General features: G+C 42.0%; 1 long non-coding RNA gene across 2 annotated transcripts in view; it reads left to right on the top strand.

Annotated features, from left to right (window-relative positions):
• LOC130681449 (uncharacterized) overlaps positions 1-27,483 on the top strand; it is a 121,545-nt gene that overhangs the window by 44,898 nt on the left and 49,164 nt on the right. Inside the window, exon 3 of one of the 2 annotated variants that reach the window (XR_008994612.1) lies at positions 6,471-6,568. The exons of the other annotated variant lie outside the window; for it this stretch is intronic. This is a non-coding gene — a long non-coding RNA (uncharacterized LOC130681449). Of the gene's footprint in view, positions 1-6,470; positions 6,569-27,483 lie in introns of those variants that run through there. 2 annotated transcript variants of the gene reach the window in all.

Raw genomic sequence — 27,483 nt, 5'->3', positions numbered from 1 at the left:
GAGGGTACAGGAAGCAAAGCTTTGGGGTGGGAATTAGGAGGAAATCCTTCTGAAGGTGTTTTGTCTCACACTTGGCATTTATTATATTTGGCTGCCTTTCGTTGCTTATCTTTGCATGAGCTGTCTCCTTTCCCCAGGTGGACTCTGAACCTTTGAGGTCCTGGACCATAGTAACCAACCATAGCTATGCTTGTTATGACTCCCTGCAAGTTCACCTCACCACACATGGAGCTCCATGAGCCCTGAGCTAAGTATGTCAGCAGCTGCGACCAATATGGTCTGCACAGTCGAGCATGGTAGGAGCTTTGAGCCAGGACACAATTCATTCTGAAGATGTGTTTCCTCTGTGAGGGCAACTGAACACCCGAGGTGACCTTGCCCCCTTTGGGAGGTAAGACCGTGTCTCACAGTGGCAGCAAGAGGCTGCAGGTCAGTGGGTGATGACCGGCCCTCAGAGACCCTGCTCGCTCTCTGCAGAAATCGATAAATCCTTCTAGAGGAAGTAATTCCCTCAGGATCAAGAGAGCCCTCTGCATTCCTGAAATCAGGGAAGGCAGAATGTACAGGGATTTCTGAGAAAAGTGTGGAGAGAGCATGATCCCTGGGTGTTACTATGCAGCAGAGGACTTTTTTTTTTCTCCTCTGAATGGTGTTCTTTGCTCTCGAGTTAACTCATGCACTGGATTTGATCCAAGTACATTTTGTTTCTTGATTTTCAGCCAGGCTTCTCTCAGTTGTGGTGCATTCTCCTCTTTGCTCTCCTCCTTTCCGCATCCCCTTCTCTCTTTTTATAATTATTTCAACTTCATGTGACTGAACTGATGCAGAGGAAAACCTCCCGGCTTAGGTAGGGCTTCCACTGGAGTGAGGGCAGAGGGGCTCTGAATGGCCAGCCCCTCACCCAGCGATGGCTGCACAGGAAGATCTGTCTGAGAGCAGCTGAAGCAGAACGCATTTGAACTCTGCCCCTGCCGAATGATTCCCAGATGTGTCAACTCCAGCCTCCCTCTGTTCTCTGACTGTAGCCCTGCCAACATACATCTGCAGATTTCTAGTGCACAGGAAACATGAAAGAGTATCTTTTACAACATCTGCTCTCTTTCCCCAGCTCTCTCCGTCTTCTCTGACTTTGCCCTATATTTCATCTCCCCCCTTAAATAAAGTCATTAAGGAATCACTGCACCACTCTCCTTGGCTGCAGAGGCAGCTCGTCTGTCTTCCCCCAGTTCTTGGCTCTCTGGACAGTTGACCAGAGCACCACTAGAATCACCAAAGTTGAATACTGGGCGTGCTGCAGGAGAAAAGAACTGAGTTTTCTCCACTGGGCTGGTGCCAGCCTGCAAGCTGCAGAGGTTTCAGCCATGTGGAGGACAGAGCCCTGAAAGGTGAAAACCCAGGTCTCCATGAAATGTTTCCCTGCTGCACATCCTTGGAGAAGGTGAGGTCTGCTTTCAGAGTGACCCTTTTTCAGTGGATGTTCAGTTTCCTGGCACAAACAAGGCATGCTTCTGTACAGTTGGAAGTATTTATGTGCAGAATGAGTTCCTTATCTCTTCCTATCTACTGGGGTTTTTTGCCTATCAGGAGGACAGAAGAGAACTTGGTCTTCATGTAACTCAAAAAGAGAAAAAAGAGTGAGAGATCCCATTACCAAGCAGGAGATTTTTACCAAGGTGCTCACTTTCACTAGGAAACAATTTGATTTCTGTATAAATAAATGCTTGACCTTTATTCTGCCCTTCATTCATAGGTATCCCAAACTCTCTCCAGCTCCATCCCAGGGTGCATGAAATGGAGCCAAGTGACAAAATCTGGGAGAGGAACACAGGGTACATGATGAAAAGGGCCTTTGGGTTCAGGGGCCAGAGAGAGGAACAGTTACAGGTGAGAGGTCCCTGCCAACTGAGGCTTGTGCTGTAGGCATATAGGCCCACCTGGAAGGCAGTGCAGATCCCCAAGGTTAAAGAGAACTGCTCTTGATTATCTACCTGGAGTGAGCCTAGAAGGTGCCTTAATAGGCAACTCCCTGGACTCTGGGTAAGACTGCCCTGCCCTCTGACCTGAAGGGCTCAGTGGAGAGTGGGCAACATTACATTCTGCTTTAATAGTCCCAAGTACCTCAATCTCTGGCTGTCAGTTGAAACCCTAAGATTTACTGGGTTATTGCCCTAGTAGCCTCCTTATCTGAAACAATTAAAAAACAAAACAAAAAACATGTCAGCCTCATACTTCAAGTAAAGCTTGTTTCAGAAAACAAGGGGAGGAGATAAAGCTGTCCATGGAAATCCTCTTCTTGCACCCATATTTTTCCATGCAGCTCCCCCAAAGACATTGGAACAATCCTGCAGCTACAGCAGCAACTTCCTAAAGAGGAGCAGACTCTGTAAACTCTTTCACATTTTCAAATAAGGGTGGGTGGGTAAAGAGTAAATAAGCCTTTCCTTTTGCATGAGAACTTGACCTTTGCTTAACTGGATAGCTCTGTTACTCTGGCAACTGCTTAAGGGTAGAATGCACGCTGTATTTCCAGGCAACATTGCTGATGATAAAAATGATTCTTGACTGGTAAATTGTGTCTGGACTAGGAAGAACTATAAAGAACCATAAATTCCTGCTAAGGATATCATGCTTTAAGCTTCCCTGAGTGTGGTGACATAACAGGTGTCCTGTGGGGGTGATGAAAGCTATGTCTAGGGAGTTGTTACAGGAGATACTGGCTACTCTGGGAGTGAGGATTTTAAGTCGAGTTAGCTTCCACACCTGTCCAGGGTAGATCTTATCCCTTGCGCCTGAGCTGTTCCTGAGAAATAGTTAGTGCTGAATGGCTGTGCGGGCTGATGTATGGACTTTCACTGAGGGACTCCCCTGGTGCTGCCCTGATGAGGACCTGTGGTCCTGCCCTACATCCTTCTGATAGACCAGTGTGGCCTAGGATCATCTGATTATCTTGTGAGCATGTCTAGTTCAGGCTAAGAAGATCCTCTGTATAGAGAGTTTAAGTGATGTGTTCCTGTGGTATAGAGAGTTCCTGTTAATGTGTTACTCCTTTGTGGGGTAATTACCCTTACAAAAATGGACTAGTGGGTGGAGTACAAGCTTCGGGTGGCAGAAACCTGCTCAGTGTGCCTCAGATCACACCACTGGGCATATTCTGGCTTTAGAACTTTCACTCCCACCTCAAATGATGCCCAGGGAGAAAATAAGTAGTATCTGATTGTCTTGCCAATGGGTTTCAGCCCTGGGCAAGTTCGCTATGGATTCAATGTGACCAAAGAAATTGACAGCAAAACGTTCTTGGGGTGAAAGGGTTATACTCAACTTTATTTCCAGGTGGCAGGTCAGTCCCTAGAATCCCATTCACTCAGAGCAAGTCTGCATGCAGCAAGCTGGTCTCTGCCTCTGGGCCCCTCTGTCCGCACAGCTATCCTGCACAGCCATCCTCTGGGCCTCTGTCCTCAGCACTGCCACCCCTCCAGCCTCTGCTCTGCTCCCTTGCAGCCCTACCACCGTGTCGTGCCCAGAGCACTAGGCAGAGCTCTTTATGTAGAGTCAATAGCCATGTGTTGTCCACAGGTGTGCAGTGAGCTAGTCAACCAGGGCCAGGTGAGAATCCTGGCCATAGGAACTCTCATTTTATTCACACTGATCTTGCTTTGCATGGATCTATTACACAAAACTGTTAGTACTATAAAGATTGCAAAGGCCTTCCACTTGGCCCTTCTTACCATAAAGGCTCTAAATTAAAAGTTGAAGGATCCAGTGTAAGGGGTTTCCATCTTCTAAGTTTATCTATCCCAATTGTAAACACCATTACTGCAGAAAAAACTCCTGGTTCCACCGTGAGGTAGACTTGGACCAGAATTTCATTTATCACCTGTCCTCCATACTTTCTTATCTAACCAGAGAACAATAGTAGATGACACTTTTGATTTCTTGGTAGCAGTTTAAGGTTGAAACATCTTTGTATTTCCTTTCCCCCAGTGCACAGGTAGTCTGGTGAATGGCCATAGGTCCCTTTGGGAAAGGACTGGGAGAATATTTGTTGTATATACCTGTAATGGACTTGCAGGGATCTTTCTCAAGGAGACCCAGCCTCCCCTTCAATCAGTGGGCTCTGGGTCTATGAATTAATTGAACTGCGAACCCAGGTGGAGGGCCAAGGATTTCCACTGTAGCATCTGACTTCAGCTTTCTGCCTTCTAGATTTTAAGTTCATTAAAAAAAAAAAAGTCAGGAGATACTATACTGCTGTCTATTTATGTTCTTCTTAGAATACTATGATTCATATCAGACATCATCACAGGCTTGAAGCAAAGCAATGCCGGGTTGCACCTTTGAAAAGCTAATTATGATACAGTGCTTTTGCTGCAGCAATAGCTAGAGTTTGAGGTGGGAGTTGAGAAGATTTAAAAGAGAACACAGGTGTGTCTGATACACCTAGGCCGAGGTCAGAGTCAGTGCTGGTCTCAGGTGATTTCTACCTCTCAGCATTGTTTAGGCCCCTTGCCTTGAATCACTTGCTTCTAGCCAGTAGGATATGGCAGTGTTCAAGGGCTATCTCTTCTGTGACTAGGTTACAAAAAAATGTGACTTCTGTCTTGCTATGTGTGGATAAAGTGAAGGTTCCTATGGCCAGGATTCTCACTTGGCCCTGGTTGGCTAGCTCATTACACACGTGTGGGCAATACTTCATTATTGACTCTATATAAGGAGCTCCACCCAGTGCTCTGGGCAATACTGTGGTACAGCTGTAAGGCTGCGGGAGAGCAGAGATGAGACTGGAATGGTGGCAGCGCCGAGGGTGGAGACTTAGATGGCTGTGCAGGCAGAGAGGCCCAGAGGTAGAGACCAGCTTGCTGCATGTAGACTCGCTCTGAGTGGATGGGATTCTAGTGACTGACCTGCCACTGTAGGAGTAAAGTTGGGTATAAACCCTTTCACCCGAAGAACATTCTACTGTTGTTTCTTGTTGTTGTTTTTTTTGGTCTCATTGAATCCACAGTGAACTTGCCTGGGGCTGAAACCCATTGGCAGGACACTGGGAAATCCTCTTTCATGAAGCAAGTTGCCATGTTTGAGAGGTCCACATGGCGAGGAACTGAGGACAGCCTCCAACCCACAGCCAGCAAATAACTGAAGCCTTCAGTCCAGTAGCCCTGAGGAAGCCCTTGCCAACAGCCATGGAAGGGAGCTTAGAAGCAGAGCCCTCTGTAGTTAAACAAGATAAGACCCCAGCCCTGACACTTTGATCGAAGCCTTGTGAGACAAGTCCATCTGAGACATGCCTGCATTCTTCACTCACAGAAACTGTAAGATTAAAAAAAAAAGTGTATTATTTTAAGGTGATAAGTTTTAGGGCAATTTATTACTAGGATGACCAACAGCGCCAGTTTACCTGGGACTATTCTAATGTTTTAGCACTGAAGTTCCTTTTTTTTTTGAGGTATAATTGACATATAACATTATATTAGTTTGAGGTACACAGCAGAATGTGATATTTTTATGCATTGCCAAATGATGGTCACAATAAATCTAGTTAACATCTATCACCTTATGTAGTTACAAAGTTTTTATCTTGTGTTGAGCACTTTTAAGATTTACTCTCTTAGCAACTTTCAAACATGCAGTACAGTATTATAAACTATACTCATCATGCTGTACATTACATCCCAAGACTTCCTTATGTTATAGCTGGAAGTTTATATCTTTTGATCCCCTTCACTCCCCTTCCCTACAACCAACAATCTAATTTTTTTTTTGTTTTTTTTTTAGATTCCACATATAAGTGAGATCATATGGTGTTTGTCTTTCTTTGTCTGATATTTCACTTAGCATAATACCTTTGTGGTCCATCTATGTTATTGTAAATGGCAAGATTTTGTTCTTTTTATGGCTGACTAATATTCCATTGTATACATATACCACATTTTTTATACATTTATCCATTGATGGACATATCTTGGTTATTGTAAATAATGCTGAAATGAACATGGGGTGCAAAAATCTTTTTGAGTTTTTTTTGTTTTCTTTGAGTAAATACCTAGAAGTAGAGTTGCTGGGTTATATGGTAGTTCTATTTTTAATTATATGAGGAAACTCCATACTGTTTTCCATAGTGACTGCACCAGTTTACATTCCCACCAGCAGCACATGAGGGTTCCCTTCTCTCTACATCCTTGTCAATGCTTGCTTGTTCTCGTCTTTCTGATAATAAACATTCTGACTGATGTGAGATTGCATCTCATCATGGTTTTGAGATGCATTCCCTTGATAATTAGTGGGCTGAGCATCTTTTCATGTGTCTGTTGGCCATTTGTTATATCTCCTTTGAAAAATGTCTGTTCAGATCCTCTGCCCATTTTTAATTGGATTTTTTTTTTTGCTATTGAGTTGTATGAGTTCTTTATGTATTCTGGGTATTAACTGCTTACCAGATACAGGATTCACAGATATTTTTTCCCATTTGGCAGGTTCCTCTTCACTTTGTTGATGGTGTCCTGGGTCATGCTGAATGTTTAGGTCAGTATAGTCCTACTTGTTTATTTTTGCTGTTGTTGTTTTTACTTTTTTGTGTCAGCCTCAAAAATCATTGTTAAGACCTATGTTGAGGAGCTTACTACCTTTATAAATTCTAGGGTAATTTGTTACTAGAATGCCCAACCACCCCGGCTCGCCTGGGACTGCTCTAGTTTTAGCATTCAAAGTTCTGAGGTTCAGGGAACCTCGCAGTCCTGGACAAACTGGTGTGGTTGGCCACTGTGTGTGTGACACAGCAATGGACAACTCATACACTGATGCATCTATTACTTCTCACTTATGCAGGTGTGTATCCCTTAGATTTCCAGAAGTGGGCTTTTTGGGATCTAAACAGTAAATTTCATCCAGAATTTTATTAGATATTACCAGATTTCCCTTTACAGAGGTTGTGTCCTTTTGTACTCCCATCTCCAATATGGGATTACCTGTTTCTCTGTGCTTTCCCAGCAGCTTGTTCCCATTATACATATATTTGGTTATTAATTTAATATTTGTGTAAGTAGAAGCTGACTTAAATTATCTTAAAATAAAGAAATGCACTTAAATATTAATTAACACTTGTAGAATGAAAGTACGTGATTTGTACTTTGTTGCACAAACTCATTTCACTGAATTCACAAAGAAAAACAGATGAATCTGAGTCCTGTCATCCATCATGGGTATGCATGTGTGTCTTCCCTGATCTCCCTCCCCCCATAACTTGATTTCATGGAACTGACTGAACTTTCAATTTCGCATTCAGTCTAGTGCTCCATCCTGAGTGGAATTAGCCCAAATTACATGTTTAACTTCACTGCTGGACTAGGGTACCAAAGGAACCTGTGATGTGGTAGAGGGAAGAGAAGATGGAGGGTAGAATGGATCCCTTTGTGATTGCTAGCAGATTTGGCAGATCAAATGTCTATATTCTCAGGCAGTTAACACAAAGGAATGAACATGGCTGGGTTAGGAATCGATGAACTGGTGAGTGTGTACTTTGCCTAAATAATCAACTTTAGCAGCCCTGTGGCCATGGAGGAATGCAGGCCCAGTGTGACCATTATAGTTTCTCAAGGTAAACTGAAATTGCAGTTGAGAAAAGTATTTAATTGTGGCTCCTTAAAATAAAAAACACAGAATGCAGCAAAAACATATCTATAAGCCAGCTGTAGCCTGCAGGGTGTCAGTTTGGGGCTGTGGGAATGTGCAGAAAGGGGAAATAATCATTTACTGAACACCTTTGGGTCATTTTTTTTTTTCAATAATCCTAATGTGAATGTATTATTGAACTAATTTTCCTGCTGAGGACACTGGAACTCGGGGAGGGTTAAGTAACTAGTCTAAGGTCGTATAACAAAACTGTGGCAGTTCCATGCCCAAGTCTTTAGATGCCTGTATCTCTATTCTTTCCATCCTACCAAGCCAAGGTCATGTTCTCCATGGTGTGAATGATCTTTGTTTTCCCCAGAGAATGTTCCCAAGCTGAAATTAAAGGCAACTGAAGTGACTCCTTGTTCCCTAAACTTTGTTCTCTAGTAGCATAAACTGAATGGATACCTTGTGTTTATATTGCTTGTGAAGTATCCTTGGGGTGGCTCTGTGAGGAGCATTCCATGGAGCGTATGTACAGTGGCTGCCTTTCAACTGGAAGTGCATGCAGCAAAACTGTGATTTGATTTCCCTTGAACTGGCGTAAGCCCCTCTTTTAAGAAACATTTTGGGGGTGAGAGAAACTCAAATGAGAGTAAAATTAGATTAGGGTCCCAGTATGGACAAACTGCTCTGACTTACGTCCCATACCTGGAAGTGCTGTGGTCTTGGTTCTTATGCCTTCTGCTCATAGTCTTTGCATATCCCCAGGTTACTCCTCCAGGACAGTCTGGGGGCTGGTGTGAGTGGAGGATTTGTGAAGTGGTGTGAATGGGGCTCTTGTAACAGAAACTAGGCTGTGAAGGATCAGGCCCAGGGGCAGTTAGTTACACCAGCTGCTGGCCCCCTTATATTTTGCAACCTGAAGAGGCTCTTTTGTTACATCATTCTTATTTTTATCATTTGTTCTAGCTTTTCTTTTATAAATTCTGCTTTAACCACTTCAATCAGAAATACTCCCTATTTTTCTCCCCCTGCATTTTAGTTTTTCTTTTTCAAGGTTTTATAATTTGCATCTTTATACCTGTTTTGTAGATTTAATTTTGTTTTTGGTGGTCGAGAGAAAAGTGTCTGAATTCTTTACAGTGCAAAAAAGTCAGGCTCTACAAAATATAAAATTAACATAGTTTAGGGAGGAAGTGTTCTGCTGCTCTTTGAGCACATCGAGTATCAATCTAAGAGGGTGGGGGAAGTTAGTTTGACTGCGGAGGTAACTTGTTGCTGATTTGGAACAAGTAACAGCTGGATACATTTTTCATTCAGTTCTATGGACATAGAGGGTGTGATTTACAACTTGTACACTTCTACTTATTTTCAGTTTAACTGAAAAAGAAAAGAGCAAAGATTAGTGTACTAAAGTAATAGAAATCTCCTATGAGATCAGCAAATTTGTTCTCAAAAAGCTAACCTGCGAGAGAAATCAAGCTATCAACTTTTCATTTTTAACTTTGTCTAGTTTTCAGTATCATTTTAAAAATTGGTTAGATCCTTGGATCAGTTAGGAATTGTCTTTGAACAATTAGGAATTCTGCTACTAATAGAAACTCAGAATAGTAGTGGCTTTAACAAAATAAGGCCCTTTCTTTTCCTTTCATGTAGAAGAGAAAAGCAAGCAATTTAGGACTCATACAGGGGCTCCATGGTCATTAGGAACCCAGGATCCTTCTATCTTTTTTTTTTTTCCTTCATCCTTAGTGTGTGGCTTCTATGTTCAAGGTTACCTTACTGTCAAGAGATGGTTGCTGGAGCTCCATCTATCACTTCTGCCTTATAGACATGAGGAAGAAGGAAAGGAGGTAAGTAGAGATGCCTGCATCCCAGTTGAGTGAACTCCTTTTGAAGACCTTTCCTTAAAATGTTCTCCACTGACTTATGCTTAAATCTTGTTGGTTGCCTGTATCTATAAATGAGGTTTGGAAATGTGTTGGGAACACTGCAGTGTCTGACTGTGGAAGAAGGGAGAATGGTGTTGGGTGGACACATAGCAGCCTCTGCTGCAGTTTCTGTGCTTCTGTTTCTCCCTCTGGGCAGGGCCAGCATGCAGATGTTACTGTGAGGGGTTGGGGAATGGTCTTAGCCATAGGTACCTGGATGGGACCCGCGGTTGAGAGAGAACTCACTTTTCCAGGCCACATGGAGAGGGTAAGGTAAGGAGTCTAGTGCCAGGTCTTTCTGGCCTTAAGGGGTCTGAACTTTGAATTTGGATATTATGCCGCTACCTGGTTGGCAATAAAGTGGGAATGTAGAGAAAAGAGATGATAGAATTTTTTCAAAGGTTAGGTCAGAATAATGTCATAAAAATAGGAGCCTTTTGTGTATTGCTTCTTTCACTTAAAGTCATATTTTGAGATTCTTCCATTTTGTTACATATATCAGTAGTTCCTTTTTCATCGCTGAACAATATTCCTACACATGATGTAGCACAATTGATCCATCTCCCAGTTGATATTCACTTGGGTTGTTTCCAGTTTTTGACAATTATGAAAAAAGATATTATAAACATTTGTTTATAGTTTTCTGTGTGAACATGTATTTTGATTTCCTTTGAATAAATACCTAGGAATGGGTGTTGCTGGGTTGTATGGGAATGTAGGCATAACTTTGTAAGAAACTGCCAGTTTTCCAAAGTGACAATGCCAGTTTTTAATGCCCGCTGGCAATGTGTGAGTGTTCCAGGGGCTCTGCATCCATGTCAGCCCCTGGTAATGCCAGTATTTTGTTTGTTTACATTCTAATAGGTGTGTTGTGACATCTCAATATTTCTTTAAGGTCTATTTCCCTAATGACTAATGGTTGTAAGAGTCTTTTTATGTGCTTATTTGCCATATGCATCCTTTTGATGAAGTGTCTCTTCAAATCTTTTGCCCATTTTAAATTAAGATTGTTATCTTGTTAAGTTATAAGAGTTCTGGTATTCAGAATACCAGTCCATTAACAGATATGCATTTTTTGCATACTTTCTTACAGTATGTGGCTTCTCTTCTCATTTTCACAACTGTGTTTTATGCAGCAGAAACTTTTAATTTTGGTGAAGCCCAATTTATCAATTTTTTTCTTTTATAGTTCATTTTTTTGTGTGTCCTATCAAAGGAATCATTGTCTAACCCAGTGGTTCAAATAAATTGTGTTTTTATTTAGAAATGTTATAGAATTGGGATTTTATACTTAGGTTTTTGTATGATGGCTTAAGGTATGGATTGAGGTTCATTTTTTGCATATGTATGCAAAATTTTCCAGCATCACTTGTTGAAAATCCTTTCTCCTTGACACCTTTGTGAAAAATCAGTTGACCATGTGTGTCCATCTATTTATGGACTCTCTCTTATTCTTGTATGTGTTTTTAATCCTTTCACCTGTATCACACTATCTTTTTTTTTTTTTTTTGAGAGGGCATCTCTCATATTTATTGATCAAATGGTTGTTAACAACAATAAAATTCTGTATAGGGGACTCAATGCTCAATGCACAATCATTAATCCACCCCAAGCCTAATTCTCGCCAGTCTCCAATCTTCTGAAGCATAACGAACAAGTTCTTACATGGTGTATCACACTATCTTGATCATTGTAGCTTCATAAAGAGTCTTGAAATTAGATGTAAGAGCTCTCTCTTGTGAAATAATAGAACTATCCACACACCCACTCTTACACACACACACATGTATATATACATATATTGGTTTCTGGCACAGAGCTCCTAATACCCTTGTAATTCTCTAAGTGAGTAGAGCACTGGGAATGTTTTGTTCTAATATTTTGTCAGTGACCCTGGTTCCTGATCTGAGCCCCTAAATCCCTTGGGATTTCCTGGGTGATATGAGTGTCTTTTGTTCCAGTGAGGCAACTCTGGGTAGATTCCCAGATGACTTCTGGATGGGTGCTGGTCACCAGAAAGACTGAGCCATGATTAGAAGCTTGGAATTTTCAGTCCTTCTCCATTCTCCACAGAAGGGTTACAAATTCTCCAGAGAAGGATTAAAAACACATACAAGAATAAGAGAGAGTCCATAAATAGATTTTCTATGTAGATAATCATCAACTGTGCGTACATGATGGAGCCTCCATAAAATCCCCAACGTATGGGGTTCTGAGAGATTCCGAGTGGGTGAACATACGCTGGTGCTGGGATTGTGGCGTACCGGGGAGGGCGTGGGAGTTCTGCTCCCTGCCCACATACCTTGTCCTATGTATCTCTTCCATCCGGATGTTCTTCTGTATAGTTCATCATACCATTTTATAATAGATTGGTAAACATAAGTATTTCTATGAGTTTCGTGAGCCATTTTAGCAAATCATCAAACCCAAGGAGGGAGTTGTGGAAACTGCTAACATATAGCTGGTTGGTCAGAAGTGCAGGTGGTAGCCTGGGACATGCCATTGGCATCTGATATGGGGGTGAGGATGGGACTCAAGTCTTGTGGGGCTGAACCCTTAATCTAAGGAATCTAGTGCTATCTTTAGGTGGATCAATAGTATCAGAATTGAGTTAAATTGTAGGACACTCAGCTAGTGTTGCACATCTGGTGCCAGATGTAGTGTGAGTAAAGGAGAAATGCAGAAGAAATGAGGTTTTCAAAACACCCATCTTTCCTTTTATTTTTCAAAAGTGTTTTGGCTTTTTAAGATTGGTTGTTTTCCATGTAACTTTTAGAATCAACTTGTCAATTTCTTCAAATAAGCTTCTGGGGTTTTCACTTGGGTTTGCAATGAATTTACACCTTAATTTGGAGAGAACTGCCATCTTAACATTATTGAGTCTTCCAATTTCTGAACATGTTTAAGCTGTTATTTAGGTCTTATAAATCTTAACAAATTCGATTTATAATTGTTTATTTTTTATTTATAGAAATTGTAATTTTTAAAGATGTTAGCCTTGTATTTTGAAACCTTGCTAAATTTACTTACTAGTTCTAGCAGCCTATTTTTTTTCAAAATCTTTTAAGATTTTCTATGTAGATAATCATACCTGGATGTAGAGGCAGGTTTATTTCTTCTATTCCAGTCTAGATGCCTTTTATTTCTTTGCAGTGTTACTGCACTGGCTAGGACCTCTAGTAAGATATTGAGTAGAAGTGGAAAGAGTGGACATTCTTGCTTTATTCACAATTTTAGTCAAAAAGCATTCATTCCTTCAACATTAAGTATGCTATTAGGTGTAGGATTTTCTATAGATAGCCTTTATCAGTATGAGGAAGTTCCTTTCAATTCTTAATTTGCTGAGAGTTTTTAATCATGAATGAGCATTGAATTTTATCAGTTCCATTCCTGTCTCTGTTGAGATGATGGTAGGGTTTTTATTCCTTAATCTACCAATATGATGTATTATATTGATAAATTTTTTAATGTTGAGCCATCTTTTTCTTCCTGGGATAAATTCCACATGGTGATGGTCATTATTCTATCCATATATTGTTCAATTTGTTCATACTAAGGATATTTACATCTCTGTTCATACATCCCTGTTCATGAAATATATTAGTCTGTAGTTTTCTTATAATACCTGTTTTTGGTTCTGGTATCAGAGTAATGTTGTCCTTAACTCACCATTACTGATTCTACTTATTAAGTATTGTCAAAGTGACTTTTGTATTTTATTTTATTCCCCATCCCCATTAATTTAAGTATATTTAAATATATCACTAGGACCATCTTCACTAAGTGACTAAGCTTTCTTCTCTGAATGACTATTAAACATTTACCACAAGCATGCTGAAAATATGAAGTGTCATCTATCTGCCTATCAATCAGCCCTAACTTCCTAAATATGTCGATAACAGGACAGAATGGTGTAGTGGGAAGAGCAGTGTTTGCGTGAGAATTTGGAATGGCCGTCCTTGTTTTACTTCGGCCTTCCTATCTGCCAGTATTTACTGGATGAATTCTGTATTCTAGCAACAGTGTTCAGGTAACTTTGTACACTTTGTCTTCAGTGTTTCTTATACCATCTATATAAGGAGTTCATATTTTTCCACTCAAAGGTGAGGAAATTGAGGCTTAGTGAAATTAACTAGCTTTTCCAAAATAATACAGCAGGGATTTGAAGCAAGTTTGCTCCATCCATTATATTGACCTTCCTCCACAGCAGCTTCAAGCCCTTTAAGACACAGAGAGCCCCTTCACCTGACCCCAGTGACTTCCGACCACACTGTTTTCTCAACGCTGCAATCCTCAGGAGTCCTGGCCTAACTTTCCCTCCACACCTTCTCGCTGGTGCTCAGTGACATGGAACAAGGTCCTGGTATGGGCAAAGTTGTATAGCAGGTGGTGGCATCCTCACCTTTTTGTACCAGTTTCCTCTTTTAGACCCAGAAGGTGTAGCTCCCTTCTAGTGAGGCAGGGGTGGGAAATGCCTGTGGGCTGGTAGAGCTTATAAGCATGTGAAGTACTTAGCAGAAGACCCCTGTCCCCACACACTTTAGGTCACATTAGGGACAGAGAACCAGGGGCAGGAAGTGGCAGAGACGGAAGAATGAAGTAGCTAAAAGGTATGCAGCAGCTCAGTGGGTGGAAAAGGGCGAGTGAGGGGGTGTGTCTGAGTGACAGGAGCATTCAGTGGGTCTCCTTCCCCTAGGTCTCTTATGCAGAGTATGTAGCTCAGAGGGTGTGGAGCATCTTTCCTGGCACTCTGAGATGTGCCTGTTATGATTTCCTTCCACAAGGTAAGTTAATGGAGCCCTAATAGGTAGAAGGCATCTTGTGGGAAAAGGCCACGATTTAGGAACCAGTGGCTGTGGAGCAGGGTATCCGTGGGGGTTTGGAAAGCTGAGGAGGCAGAACTGCTCATGGAGGCTCCCTCATTTCTGCATTCTGCAGTTCCTGCGCTTCTTTCTGAAGAGCTGCCTTGATCATGTTCATGGGGCCTGTTCATCTCAGACCCAGGAAAGCCTAGAGGTAACACAGCTTCCTCTTCCTAAGGCTCACCCCTTCCTATTCCCGAAAGCCTAGGTGGTTACCTAATCAGAGTAATTATAGGAAGGAGCTTTAACTAACATTCTACTTTGGAAAGACTTTGGAGTATATGTATATGGCTGAATTTTGACTTCTGAAGATGTAGTTCAAATGTCCTTTCTGCTGTTTGCCCCCTGCCCCTTTGGCAAGGTCTTTGCTGTTCCCATGGTCCTTTCTACGTGCTCCTGTCATTGCACTTACCATGCTGTATTATAATCCTGGGTTTAGGATGTAGGCTCCTTTCCAGCTATGCTATCAACTCCTCAAAGGCACATCTTAGTCATTTTTCCCCCAACCACACTCAGACTTGTATGCTCCACCGCATATTCCTCACACCTCACCCTGGTAGTTGCTCTACAGTAACATTTAAATGTCATTTACTCAGGAGAGTAAATGAAAGAAAAAAATGTACTTGGGCTGGATATAAAACTTACACCTAATTAGAGAATTTACAGGAAGAAACAACACCTACAGGACACTGATTTTCTTCTCCTGCCCCTGGTCCGGCAGCAGCCATCCTGCGACGTCTCCTATTGCCCACTGCTTTGGAGGTGCTCAGGCTCCAAGGCCCCAGGATTGGCCCTCTGTGGTGCCTTGTGGCATTCCTTCTCACCAGTTCATCTCTGCCATTTTTCATCCCAGAACATCCTAAATGCCAAGATTTTAGTTGCTGAAAATTGTTGGTACTCAAGATCTTTTGAGTGGTTGGACCCAGCCACCCTCCTTGTTTCTTCAGTAGGAGAAAAGGACCATTCTCTAATCACCTGAAAATTTGAAACTAAAGAAAAGCAAAAAGAGAGATGAAAGTCACCCATAACATACCATCCAAAGATAACTACCACTAATAATTTATTACATTTTCTTGTTCCTTGTTTTTAAAAATGCATTCCACAGTCAAAGTTTGTATCTTGTTTTGTCACTCTTCATATTTTATCAAGACTATTTTCTTCTATCTTTAAATATCATTTGAAGATAAATTATTAATGGCTGTTGAACATTCTATTGTATGGATTCAGAACAATTTAGCCAGCCCACCATTGTTGGACATTAAATTGCATATAGGATAGATTCCTAGAGTTGGGATTTGGGGAAAATTGAGGTATTTTAAAGACTTCTCATATATATTGCCAAATTCTTTTACAGAGAATTTGCCCCAATGCACACTCACACAAAAGGTGTCCGACTACCTCAGCAAAGTATTTTTTTTGTTCCTATCTTTGGCAATTATATAGGCAATAAAAAGCAGTTCCATGAATCAATCAATTCATTAACTAATTGAAGTTTGAGTCTTAGCTCTGCCACTTAACTATTTATATGACCTTTGGCATCTAGCCCTTTTTTCTATTAACAGCAAAGTGGGGAATTTAATAGTACAACTAGTAAAATGGGTATAGCCAAAATGGCTTCTTTGTTTTTATATCAAGGTATTTTGATGGTTAAATAAAGTAAGAAATGTAAAACTATTCTGTGAACCATAAAGCACCATCTAAGCATATTAAGCCCTGTTGCATGACAAGTAATTTTCTAGGCCCTTGTGGGAGGAGGGATGTAAAGAATATATGGAACATAATTCTTACAGCTGGAGAACTTTAAAAATTGATGCTGTTCAACATGGGGCATCATTAGATCAAACATGTATCCAGGATTTTCTGGAAATATCCTCCCTCTCCCTGTGAATTCCATGCATCAGACAGTGTGTGTCAAGTTTTGATTCAGAAGTATATTAATCACAGACACAACATCTATTTTATAGGAAAGTTCATAAACTTCATTAAGGCTAATAGGCTTAGGGATTATTTCTGTAATGTTAATTTTTTAGATTTGAAAGATGCAGAAGTCTAGTGTGAATATATTACTTTTGATTTTGGTGAGCCTGAAATATAGGGGTGTGTGTATGTAAATGGATGTTTACATATATATTTTTTTAATTGGAAAAAAAATGCTCTTTCTGTTTAGGAATAATATTCACATGATCAGTTTCATTTTTCCCTCCTTTGATATAAAGTTGATTTTGAATCAACTAAACACAAAGGAGTGCCTTGTTTCAAATGTTTACTTTCTTTTTCTTTTTTTTTACTTTCCAGAAACTTGATCTAGTCAAGCGAGAATCTTCAATCTTAGCCAAAAGTTTGTTCTGAATTATAAGTAGATATTATGCATAGCCTAATCCTAGAGGAAATTGTTGTTTTTGGAGATAGATTCTATATAAAATAAAGAGCATTTTCATAAAGAAAATAAGAGAATATGGTTTCTGCAGTATTATTGAATGGGGCGACAACTTTAGCCTATTGATGTCCACATAAACAGAAATACTGAAAGGGGAACAAACATTATTCTTAATGATTACTACATCAGCTGCAATCAACAACAGGGTTAATTGATTTTGATAGGGAGTGTGCACACCGTGTCTTCTCATACAGAAGATTTTTAAATGGGTGCATCACTGAAAACAATACTGTGTGTCAAATTCTTCCTGTTTTTTTTTCTCAAGTAAACAATAAGCAGAAATCTCTTTAAGTTGTGTTTCTAAGGGCCTGCTGATCTGACTGTGCTCAATGTGAACATAAAGTCTAGCAGGACTTTCTAGCCTCTTGGGCTCCCACCTGGATTCTGAGACCTCCTTGGATGGGCTGGAAATTAGATGGGGAGGCTGAAAGAAATAGGGCTTTTCCCCATTCCTGCCCACCCCTCTCTCTCCTTTTATCTCACTCCTCTCCTACCACCTAGGGGCTCTCTGCATCCTACCTTGGGGAAACTGAAGATCCCAGGATGCGCTGGAGTTGAAGGCCAAACACTTCCCTTTCCCACCATGCAAACCTGCCCTCTTCTGGCTCTGCCCCAAGGCCAAGTGGGAGTTGTGAGACACAGATTATGTAAAAACAGAAAAAAGTTTTCAATGGCTGATTTACTGAGTAAGTAACTCAAAGAGTATGTAGACTAATAAGCAATGCCCTGGTTAGTCTTAATCATTCCTGCAGATGCTGGAAGTGGGGAGAGCAGAAAAAATCTGAGTCAAGATTTGGAGGTAAGGTTCACCTCCATCATTGCCAGGATCTGGTATTCTCCTACCTGGATATACCCTTGGGTGAACACGACATCAAGGAAAGAAATGGGACCAAAGTGTCCCCACCCTCCCTCACCTGCCTGCCAAACAGATGCCCTTTGTTGCAGGGATTCTCAGATGAGGTATGGGAGGATAGCAGAACCTCCAGAGACTCTGAGAACTATATACTCCTAGGAATTTCTGCTGCAGTGTGCTATGAACCCCATTACTGAAAATCATGGCCCATGTGAGTGATGGTTTTGATAGAAAAGTTTCACATCCTTTAGGTGGGTAGGGTTGGAAAGAAGGTGAGAACAGCTTTCCTGGTGGAATTTATAATTCTGGGGTCTTTGATCTTGTGCTGATTTGACAGCCAGACTAGCTCACTCTCTGTGAGAGTCAGGTTTCACCAGAGAAGCAGCACCAGTAGGAAACAGATAATATTATGAGGAATTGGCATAAATGATTGTGGAAGGTGAAGTCCATGGGCAAGCAGTCTTGGCGAGAAGATCAAGAGCAGGTTAGAACCTCACAGATGTGGGCTTAAGCTGCTACTCAAAGTTAGGCAGTAAAAGCAGAACCTCCCATCATAGACCCCGGTGCTACTTGGAATATGGCTCAGGGAATGCCCAAGCCGTTAACGGGCTCCAAACTGATTAAGTCAGGCCTACTAAGTTGGCCTACCAAGTTTACTTAAAGTCAGCTGGTTAAGGACTTTAGACCCACAAAATCCCTTCATGGCAGTGCCTCAATGTGTGTTTGAATAACTGGGAGAAGGTGAGTGTGTGTACACTACAAAACGGCTGCTGCCTTGAGAATGTGTGTGTGTGTACATTACAAAATGGCTACTGCCTTCCCTCTGGCCTTGTAGTTTGACTTAGCCAGTTTGACATCTCAGAAAACCACTGTAGTCCTCCCTCTCTTCCTCTTTCCCTTCCTTATTTCTTAAAGAGATTCAAAACTTTTAAAATTTGAGACTTTGCATCCAGGCATTTCCAAGGTACAGACTGGACTTTTAGAATGCTTTTTTTGGGAAAATCCATGCTGTAAGCTAGGACTATGTCAGCAGGTATCCTCCATGTTGGGGTGCTCTTTTGGCTTTTTCCCTCTATCTCAAGATGCCTGTTCATCCTTAGACTTAAGGCACTGGCTGCTCTGTGTGCTGTCTCCACCCCCAGATCATTCCAGGCTGGGCTGTGAAGTCCAGGAGCAAAGATTTATGTCACTGGGAAACCAATCACTAAGCACTCAGAAGAATGACTTAAATATGGAAATCTCTCCCCCGTCACCCCGTCACATCTGTGCACATGGAGCAGCCACAACAAGCAAGGCTATAAACAATGGCAATTGTGCCGACTTCACGGCGCACACAGATGGAGGCAGCTTTTCAGATTCATTTTAACAAAGGGATGAATCTAACTGGTTGTTGGCCAACAATCCCACATTGTCTTCCCTCCGCCCTCCCAAATGGGGCAACATTCTCCCAGCTCTGTGAGCACTGAATGCTTGGGCGTGAGGCCCTGTGGGACAGTCAGTGGACCAATGCCAACTCCCCAAGACCCAGACTTGCTTCACACTTGATCTGAACATTATAAAAGCAGGGCAGCATTAAAAGCTTCAATCCAAGTAATTTTCATCTTGGGGGAAAGGTGCTTTTATCAATAAGGCAAGTCTGGAGGTCTGCCTGGGGTATGTGCAGAATGTGTGACAGATTACTCAGCCCACGACTGCAGACTGGGAGACCATTTGCCTCTTTTTCCCTCCTCAATGTTTAGCCGATATAATTGCACATCTGTGTGATTAGTCTGTTATTTACCATGAGATAATAGTGGGGCCCAAGCAACTTGAGAGCAGGAACTAAAAATTCACAGATCATTTACTTTAATGGCTGCACAACCTTGGAAATGATAGGAGGGTCAGAATCCCATGACAGAGTAGTTTATCTCGGGCGTCAGCATCCAAGGGTGGCATGGCCTCTGGGTTCTCTGCCTTGGTAAAGGAATCTCTAATGCGGGAAAACTCGCCTCTTTCCTTGCTGTCCTGGGATACTCAGATGCTCCCTGTTATTCACTCTTTCCCTCTTGTGATCTTAGAGACAGATGGGCAACTTCTCTGCAAAGAGCCAGATGGTAAATATCTCAGGCTTTGTGGGCAATAAGATCTCTGTGGCAACTATTTCAACGCTGCCATTGTTTCCTAAACCTCAGCCACAAGCAACATGCAAATGAACAAGTGGGGCTCTGTTCCAATAAAACTTATGGGCATTGAAACATTTGAATTCCATATAGTTTTACATGTCATAAAATACTCTTCTTTGGATTTAAAAAATGTAAAAACATTTTTAGCTGGTAGGCCACATTGGTAGCAGGCTAGATCTGGCCTATGGGCTGTATGTTTCAAACTTTGTCTCAGAGAATATCTGGATGCCACTTGTGATTTGCAAGGGGAGGCACCTTCCAGACGTAAGGCTCTGATATTTGGCCAGAAGCCCTAAACCTGGCCTGTGCCACCCCGGCCTTAGTACTGTCTGTTTTCTAGAGTCACACTTACTTCCTTGGCATCTGGTGTAGGAATGGACTGATGATAGAAAAGTTCTCAAAGAACCACAAATTCAAGGGCAAATATCTTTTTTATTTCGACTTCCATTTTTCTCATGTTCATTGTGGTTTAAAAACATTTTCTTCTTAACCACCTCTACTGACAGTCTTGTTGATTTTGAGGATTGTAGTAGTTTCAATGAGATAAGCTTGCCACTTAGATTTTGAAGTGTGCCAAGTCACTGGATGCCAACATACCGATGGGGCTGTTGTTCTGCTGGTGCAGTTCAGCCAGGCTGGTGCCCAGTGGAGCCCACTTAGAAGCTTCATCTTGTCAGTTTCTCTGCTCTTGTCTCTGCAAAGAACACCTTTCTCTGATGTCTTTTCATTTTCACTATGATTTCCTGCTTTTGTGAAACTTTAAATGAAAGAAATCAGAATTTGTGTCAGACATGATTCTATACTTGAAAATGTAATAAGCTTTTTGAATAGCATTCCTTGTATGAATTTAATCACAGCTTATAATTTTTGTTTGCTTTAGGTTTAGACAACATTTAACATGTTTTTAATTTTGCTACCTCTACCCAGCGGATTTCAGTCCCTGTAGCCTCAAATAAAAGACCAGTATAGGGGTAAAAGAAAAATCGAGAGTGGGTCACAAAGGCCCCCGGTTGCCTTTGTCTGCATTGATTCTGACCTTACAAAGGAGCTCAGAGATAAGCTTACAACACTTTGTCAGCCTTTTGGCAGAGAATAGGACTGCTCCAATAATGGCCTCTCCCTAATTTTCTTTGGCAAAGGAAGACAGAGGAAATAGTCTTGTCCTTTTTAATGCACTGAAGTTTGGAAAGGATTTTGAAGTACAGTTTATAGTAAATTAGATAAAAAATCATAGTGTCATTCTTCACTCCAGTAACACATGGCCTCTGAAAGTGCTCAAAAGCTTTATCAGTTGCATGCAAAACTTCAGCAGGAATTCATTGTCCCTCAGCCTGCTCAGATGCACAGCAGAGCCAGAGCTAAGCTGAGTTGCCAGTGGGCCAGAAAGCAATCAGTGGCTCCAAAGAATATCCAGCTCTGAGCTATTAGTACCTGTTACCTGTTCAAGGTCATTCTTACCACAAGGGAAGCAGCTTTTCTGTGTTCCACCCACTCACAGGAGGTGGAGACAACCTTGGGTGCAGCACAGTGTTTCCTAGCCCACAGGGAGGGAGTACCAGTGGGGATCAGGATTTAATAACAGCGACTAAGAATTTATACTTCTTCAATTTCATGCTCACCTGCAACTGTGTCATGGTGGCTTCTGTGAGTAGAGGGACTTGGTGGTATAGGAGCCACAGTCCTAGGCACACACCCCTGTCTTTCTCACCTTATGCTTTCCCAGCCTGCATCAGTTAGTCATGGTTTTGCTTCTGCCTCGTCTCTCCGCCCCCCACCCCCAACACACATATGCAGGGGTGTACGTGTACATGTGTACACAGGTATAGTGCTCATTCATGAACTACACAAAGAGTGACTACACCTAGACCTGCAGGGGACAGGAAAAGCCCCTTTCCATAATAAGTGCATCCCCAGAACCTTTGTCCCAGGTACCTGTCCCTCTCATTTGCTGGCCAAGCGAATACTAGGAAAGGTGGTTTGCATTTCTGTTCCCTAGCTCATCTTCCATCAAGAAACAGAATGATTTGTTTTGTGTAAGATACAAAAAACATTAATTTACTGTATCAGATATTGATTGAGTGATTAAGACATGACTGGCACTGAGGTAGAGATAAGGGATAGAGTGATGAGGATAAAATGATATGCCACTTATTAGTTGTGTGACCTTGGGCAAGTCACTGAATTTCTCTGGGACTGGATTGAATCTCTAGTATTGGCTCTTTCTTTACCAATCTGAAAATTCAACAGAAATGGGGGAGGAGAGGGAAGTATAGCTTTGGTGTCTATGGCAGAGGTGACTCTTGAAAGGATCTGTTCAGTGGCAATACTATGAAGAGGACTGAGTAAGAATACAGCAAATGGGAAACATCCACCTGGACATGAGAAGAAAGGTGAATGTTAATGCAAAGTGTAAGTCCTGGACCTTCAAAAAGGGATTATTTACTTCTTTTAAAATAAGCTCTTCTGCTGTGTAGGTCATTTATAGGCGAAACTGGGGACAGGCCATGGTGGGGAGGAAGGAATTCCCCTCTTTGGCTGGTCCTTGCCTAGGTCTTGTGTCCCTTCATTGAAAAGACCAAGAGACCTCAGTACCTTTCAGCAAATGGGTGCTCCTTGAGTTTTGAGAATTTAGAATGGAAGTGGAGTGTAGGAGGAAAATTGAAGGTCTTGGAGCCAATTAGAGCAGCGTTGTGTCATACTTCTTAATGTTTTGTTGTATCTGTGTCTTCCTTGTTTTTACAAAGGGGCTGATAGATTGTGCATGTGTGGGTAATGATTTGTACTTTTCCAGGGGCCTCATTTGCATGCTTATTTCATTCTACCAGGGAGGTAGGTGGATAGGAAGGTAGGTGCCAATTTGCACCAATCCTTTGATAATGGGCTGTCCTGTGAACAGCACATCATTGAGAAGTTTTTGGATTAGGGCCCTAGTATATCTAGGGTGAGTTTTGAATTGATGTTTTAGGAGTCCATCAACTTTGAGCCCATCCATACTTCAGACTTATAGCAGTTATGTGTGTTATACACAACACAATATTCTAATTCTACATATAATGTGAGCTGGACCTATCTCTGAGGAACGTGTCATTGTATTTCTCATTACCAGCATAACAAGCTCTTGGAAGCTTCAAGCATTACTGAGGCAGACATGGGGGGTTCTAGATGCATTGAGCTAGTACTTCTCAGGTGTTTGGCTTTGTAGATAAAGTACCTAGTGCATAAGTGTTTGATTCTTCCATCTTGTTGTTTCTAACCCTTCAGGATGAACTTAAGAATGAAACAGCAATTTCTTTATTCTCCAGCCTGGTAGAATTTTGAAGGAGTCTTGCTGTATTGCACACTGAAAGCCCTCATTAGCCATGCAAGTGCTTTAGAAGGCAGGGAGTGACTCATACAAGGTTCAGAAATAGTACTGAGGAAAATTGCTTTTATGTAATTTTTTTTCTCAGAGTGTCATGCTGTGAATACTTATCATCTCAGCAGAAACACATGGGAAGGATGGCATCTTCCTGGGCCTGTAGGGATTCTCTGTCTTCCAGAGCCATGTCGTGTTCCAGGCCTCCCGGGGCCACCGACAAGTGGAGGGCAGCTGTTGAGGCACAACAGGGGAGTGAACAAGTGACAGGAAGCCTAAGAAGTCACTTCCATCTCGATTTCAGCAGCATCACATCCAGCACACATGCCCAGAGAGGTGACACTTCAGTTTACTTTCTGTTAGTTTTGTTTTGCTCCCCCAAATAAACTCTTTAGATCTTTTTAAGTTGAGGTAATATATATGTAACATAAAATTTACCATTTTAACTATTTTAAGCATATAGTTCAGTGACATTAAGTACATTCACAATATTGTGCAACCATCACCACCATCCATCTCTAGACCTTTTCATCTTTCCAAACTGACCCTCTGAAGACCTTACAGAGCAATTCCCCATTCTCCTCTCCCCAGCCCCTGGCAAACACCATTCTACCTTCTGTCTCTATGAATTTGACTACCATAGGTAACTCACATAAGTGAAATCATATACCATTTGTCTTTTTGTGACTGGCTTATTTCATTTAGCATGATTTCTTCAAGGTTCATTCGTATTGTAGCATGTGTCAGAACTTCATTCTTTTTTATGACTAATATCTCATTGTATATGTCATATTTTGTTTATTCATTCACCTGATGGTGGATACTGGATTGCTTCTATCCTTTAGCTATTGTGAATAGTGCTGCTATGAATATGGGTGTACAAATATCTGTTTGAGTCCCTGCTTCCATTTCTTTTGGGTTTATATCCAGAAGTAGAATTGCCAAAAATGGGCTCTTAACAATGAAAAGAATAGGTCCTGAGGGAAGTAGATCAATTACAGTTTTATTGACACACTGGAAGAGAAAGAGCGGGAGGTGGATGATCTAGGATTCTCAACCTAGTAGGACTAGTGGAGCCACTAGCATAGGAGGGGTGGGGAAGGTGAGAGGGGCAGGCGTGATGTTGAAAGAGGTCAGGCTATCTATGAGTTGAGGATTAGGCCTTGAAATACCCCTTGATGAAGTTGTGGCCAGCTTCAAGAGAGCTCTGGAAAGTTGAGCCAGGGTCCACATCTCCAGGAGCCCTTCGAATGCACACCACCAGGTGACCTCACAGAGGAACTACACAGGTTCTTCTCCCCTGTGCTGCTAGAAGGCCTGCCACAGACAGCCATGCCCCTTGTCCAGAGATGGTCCAGGATGTCAGCTGGTTTTCCCATGTGAGAAATGGGGATGTTCTCAGAGGTTCTGGGCTTATCGCTATTCTGGGGAGGTAAGGATAGGCATATTTCCTGCAGCTTCCTGGATTCAATTGGGAGCCAAATCTGACCCTGGCATTTAGCACATGGCTCCTAAGGGGTCTCCAGAAGGTGGATCTGCTGTGTGCACCCTCTCAGCTGTGAAATGCCTCTGGGTGAAGGGCAGATGAAATGGGTGCGACCTTGGAGGTCATGGCGAAGGTTTAGAATAGTCACTTTTGGTGGCCTGGAGTGATCTGCCTTGGCACAGGGACTTCCCTCATTGGGGCAGGCCCAGCCAGTGCCTCAAGGACCTGCATTCTTGTTGCGTGCTGACTTCTCCATTAAGCAACAACTGCAGCATCCCAGATAGTGAACAATCTTGGAAAGATTAGCATTCTACATACTTGGTTAAAAAAAAAAATTATGCAACTGGTGTTCTACTTTTTCCTAGAATCTTTGCCTCTCTAAGGGACTATTCCTTGCTCTTGCAAAGTGAGGGAAGCAATGATCCAAAAAAATATATCGGTCCATAGTAACTTTCAATTATCACCCTAGCCAAGTGATAGATACATTACATGCTCTGGAATTGGAGAGCCCACCCAAATCCTTGCTTCATGGCTTAAAAAGGCCCCTAAAGGGGTCCTTCACAATACAATACCATAAACTTCAGGCCTATATTTCAAGAGGGTTCATTAGTCAGTGGCAAGTGGGGGATTGGGCTTCATGACAACTTGGAAGGTTTGCTCTTGATTTGGAAAGAACAGCAGCCCATGTTCTGAACAGAGAGAGGGAAAAGGGGACCGAGTTCTCAGCTGAACACTAATGGGAATAAGATGAAGCTGCATCACACAGATGCCCAGCCAGCACTGGAGAGGACGCTGTGCATGGGGCAGCCGGTTTGAGCATGGTCACATTAGGAGCATACTGACAGGGATAAATGAAATGCTCACTTTAAGAATATCCAGGCAGCTCTCATCAGAACATTCTTTTCCCAGAATTTAAAGAACAACCCCCTCACCAAAACCACCTTGTATATAAAAACAGGGGTACTCTTGTTTAATTATCTAGGTCTTTCACATTTTGCCTTCTGGTCCTTTAGCAGCTGAACATACCAATTTTTATGTAAACTATCTTGGGGATGAGATTTAAACAGAAAGGGTAGAAATTTCTTTTCATGATTCACAAAGCAGTAGAAATAATTCTGCTTTAGGAATTGAGGGAAATGGAGCTAGTTTTGGCTCTGCTGCAAATTTGGCTGTTGAAGACTAGAGATATTATTGTCCCATTGAGCCCTCTGCTTTTTCATTTTATAATGGGGCAGGAGTGGGTGGGCAGTGGATGGTTATGTATCTTTTGCTCATGATCCAGAGGCCTTAAGAGATCTTGTGAAGCCTCCGAAATAGTTCACAATGTGTTATGTCTTTGTGCATATGGGCAGTTTGCTGAAGAAGGCTTATCACTTTGTCATAGCCCCTAAAGTGGTCTATGGCTTCCCAAATGTTAAGAACTCCTGAATTGGATCCCTAAATATTTTAACAGTCTTTGAACATGCTGCTGCACATCTGCGATTTGAAGATGATTGTGGTTTATTGTGAGAGGAGCTGCGATAGTGTTATCCCTAAGTCTGTTAAGTTTTCTTTGTAAGGTGAGAAGAGTTACAGGTATGTGCTCTGATCCACTCTTGTTTCCTGGTGTCTCTCTGGGGAAAAATAAGAAGTAGGAAATGTGAGTCTTTAGCCCCTTTAATCTCCCCAGCTCCTGACTGTGCCTGTGCATCTCAGCGCTGCAGGGGGCTCCGACAGCCCCGCTGTGCAGACCAGGAAGGTTTCCGCTCTAGCCTGCCCTTTGCCGCAGGGTCACCTTCATCCTCGCTCCACTTCTGCCCACGCTGATGCATGTTTAACATCCTTGTCATCAAATAATTGACTGTAATTGAAAAGCTAAATGGGGGGTGATCTTCAGGTAGGTGAACATTTTAATACCCCCGGGATACTCTCTGCTTCTGGCAAAGGAACATCTGCTGAATTATTAACCTCTGGAGAAGGAGGTGGAGGTGGAGGTGGAGAGGTGCATTCTTTCTGAAGAGGAGAGTTCCTGGAGTAGATTACCATACTGGGTGAACTTGCTCCAGTGGCACATCAGACCATTCTGCCCACGAGCATTTCAGAAACAAAATGCAATCAAATGATCCTCTGTTTGACATACACAGAATTCACTGTTTCAAAACACTTCAACGTGATTTTTGTTCCTTTAGATATCTTGTTCCAAGGATTTTGTCCTGCCCAGCAGGGGATTACTGAATATTCTGGGAACTGCGTCTTCTGCCCTGAGTGTGACCTTCTCAGTGCAGTGCCATGACCCAGGACAGCCACAGACAGAGCATGGGCTCTGTGGTGGGAGATCGGTCTTGCTCTATTATTAACTGCTATTTATGAGACATCATTAACAGCTTTGCTTTCCTTCAGTTGTGGGAAAACTCATTTCCCTGAAATGGCACCTGGGATTGTCCATTTCTTAGGTTCAGGGCTATGTGAGCTGACCAGTAGCTACAGCACTGCTGTTAAAGAGACACTTGTATCTGATCTGGACAAGTTGCTAAAGCACAAATGGGGGGGGGGGGGTTTGCAATTAGTGAGACCATCCTTTGTTTCTTACAAGTGCTCTAATTTTGTTTTCAGAGGATAAAAAATTCTATTTAAGTCATTTGGAATTCTGAAAACCATGGAATTGCTTGTCCTTCCTTTCTCTCTCTTCCTCCCTCCCTTCCTTCCTTTCCTCCTTTTCTTTTTCTTTCTAATGAAAGTTCTTTTCCATCTAATATATATCAAATACACAAGTTTAAAAGAATGATTTTGTGGCTACAAACTCATGGCTT

Source organism: Manis pentadactyla, chromosome 2, assembly GCF_030020395.1.
Source record: "Manis pentadactyla isolate mManPen7 chromosome 2, mManPen7.hap1, whole genome shotgun sequence".
NCBI lineage: Eukaryota > Metazoa > Chordata > Mammalia > Pholidota > Manidae > Manis > Manis pentadactyla.
The sequence above is the reverse complement of the archived record's forward strand: the minus strand, read 5'-3'. Positions and strand labels throughout refer to the sequence as shown.